The sequence below is a fragment of the Tupaia chinensis genome, unplaced genomic scaffold (assembly GCF_000334495.1).
Source record: "Tupaia chinensis unplaced genomic scaffold, TupChi_1.0 Scaffold000132_1, whole genome shotgun sequence".
NCBI classification, from domain to species: Eukaryota; Metazoa; Chordata; class Mammalia; order Scandentia; family Tupaiidae; genus Tupaia; species Tupaia belangeri.
The window spans coordinates 2,290,633-2,293,571 of record NW_006159601.1 but is presented as its reverse complement, the minus strand read 5'-3'; positions in this window follow the sequence as shown (position 1 = coordinate 2,293,571).

Genomic DNA, 2,939 nt, shown 5'->3' with positions numbered 1-2,939 from the left:
GGAATGCTTACTTGAGTGTACCAGAATTTCTATCATTATCACTGTGTTTTTAAAAGAAAAAGTAAAACTGAGAAACAAAAGTAAAGCATCCATCATCAGGAGAATGGTGAAATAAATTATGATACATTTATTTTATGGACTACAATGTGAATGATAAAAGGAATGGGGTCCCTTTATAAGTCTGAACATGGCAAAATGTAATACCTGGTGAGATGAAAAAGGTGAACTAGCACATAAACTATGCACAATTTTTGTACAAGAAAGAATCTATTTCTATGGGCATATATGTATGTGTGTTTTTCTTAAGAATTATTTTATTTAACTTTACTTATTTATTTATTTATTTATTTTAATTTAACCAGAGGGACAGAGTGAGAAAGACACACACACAGAGAAAGAGAGAAAGAGAGAGAGAGAGAAAGTGAGAAAGCAAGCCACCAGGTCTGTGACTCAAACCACAGTTGGTCATGTGGGAGTCCAGCGCCCCTTACCACCATGCCACCTGCTGGCCCCACATGTATGTTTTATGTATATATATACACACACAAGATCTAGAGAAGTACACAATAAACTATCAACAATAAAATTGGGCAGAGAATGGGTAGTAAAGGAAGAACTTAAATGACTTTTTATACCCTGTACATTTTGATATTGTTGGAATTTCCTACTATTAGAAGACATAATTTCAAAATGTGAAAAATAAGTATGATTTAATACATAATTTCAGTTTGAGATCATGAAAAAGTTCTGAAGATGGATGGTGGTGATGGTTACACAAGAATATGAAAGTACTTAATGCCACTGGATGATATAATTAAAATGATTAAGATGGTAAATTGTACGTTATCTGTATTTTGTCACAATAAAGAAGACTATGGTGCCCTTCCCAAGGAATTTCCATTATGTAAGAAGTAAGCAGTGTGGAGGTTACACGTGAGGTTGGGGAGGAAGCCAGGGTGACTGTGAAGTGCCCTGAATATAGTATTAATGAACTAGATGCAGTAAGGCCCCTACGGTCACAGATAATGTCTTTGAGCAATTAGGATAAGACAAAGATTACCTTCAGCTGTGAGTATCATGGGACGCTTCTCTTTGGTGAAGTAGATGTTTGGAGGGAGGTTCTTAATGTTCTCTGAAGTCATATCACCATTACCATGGTCCCTGCCCCCAATTAATTTTTTCCCTTTATAAAGCAGAGGCTGCCAAGAATGACATAATATGTTGATGCACTTATATTCATCTGCCTAAACCCACTTATTTTGTTAGACCTGTGTTGGAATTCCTTAAGAGGCTATATTACATTCTTTAAACATTTAACTGCATAAATTTATAACCTTCAAATTCACACATACCATATTTGACATAAGAAGCAGTTACTGGTATCTATAAAATAGAAAGAAATTAGCACCCAAGGCCAGTGTAAACTTCTGTCAAGAAGTGTTTTTAGTTCTAAGTAAACCAATCCGTTAACATTTATCAAGCACAGACTGTATGAGTCAGGCAGAATACAAGCATAATACAACCACCTAACCTTAAAGGGGCTACCACCTATAAAGGAAATAAGTAATATTCAAGGCATTGAATTGAATTGAATGAAACTGATTTGATCAAATTGTATTGGATTAGATGGGAATTTGATGTTTGTGATGTGATCTAACAAACATTTAACAATCTCCAAGATATCTCACTGTGCAAGATAGTATAGGTTTTAAAAAGAGAGAGAAAAAGAAAAAAAAAAAAACTAATGAGGCATGTTCCCTCTTTTATAAGATTCAGAATTTTTTTCAGGAATAAACAAACTGATGTGTATATCATACTGTAATAGTGATGTAATAAAGTTATGATCATAAATTTGCAAGGAGTAGATTCATGCTATCTGTGGTCATCAGAGCAGAGCTGAGCATGGGAACAGACAGAGAATGAGGGCTGTTTAGAATGAGAAAACAGCATGAGCAAAGGCGCAGAGGGGAGACTGTGCCAGAGCATTGGGGAACAGAGACTGGCTTGAGTCATCTAGAGCAGAGCTTACTGCATGGAGCATGAGGCTCTCTACAGGAGAGAAGTTTGGGGAGGGAGAGGGTAATAGAGCCTCAAGGTACTTGTGAAGAATCACAGTCCCAAGAGTGCAAGAGCTACAGAGGTGGATGGAAACAGACTTCACCCAGTGGAGTCATCGCCTCTTGTCATGTTTCTGCACTAGTTTTTTTTTTTTAATTATCTATTATTATTAATACATTCAATCATTATACATCATTGAGTTTGTGAAGAGATTTTACCTAACATGATATATGCCACAAAGCAGGCGAGTTGAGAATACCATACATGACATTGCCAACAGGCAACAAACCATATCTGTGTCCCACAAATGTCTTACTTCTCCATTTTTTCCAAAATTTCCCTTCCTGCACTCTTCTCCTCTCTCACTCTCCTACTTTACACCCAGTGTCCATAACAATTTTCAATGCTTTTATTTTTTATTTTCATTTTTTTTCTTTTTTTGAGAGTTTTTTTTTCGCTATCGGGTGCATGCGCTCACCCGATAGACAGAGACAGAGACAGAAAGTGAGAAATCACCCCCCAGGGGGGATGGTCACGCCGCAATCCCTTCTCCTCCATTCTCCTCTCGGGATCTTGGGCATGCACACACACACCCCCGGTGTGCGTTTTAAGCCACTGGGTCCGGGACACAAACCGAGGTCAACTATGTGGGAGTCCAGCGACATAGCCATTATGCTAACTGCTGGTTCCCAATGGTTTTATGACTTCCAGTATTTCATTCTCTATCATAGAGTGTAGACAGTTGGCATAAGTTAGGTGGAGACTTGTTCTCTCCCTTCCTGCTCTGGCTCCATGGAATCTGTTTCCTGAATGACAGCCACAGTGGCATTTTAGAAACCACACATCAGATCATATTACTCTTTTACACTCTATGATAGAGA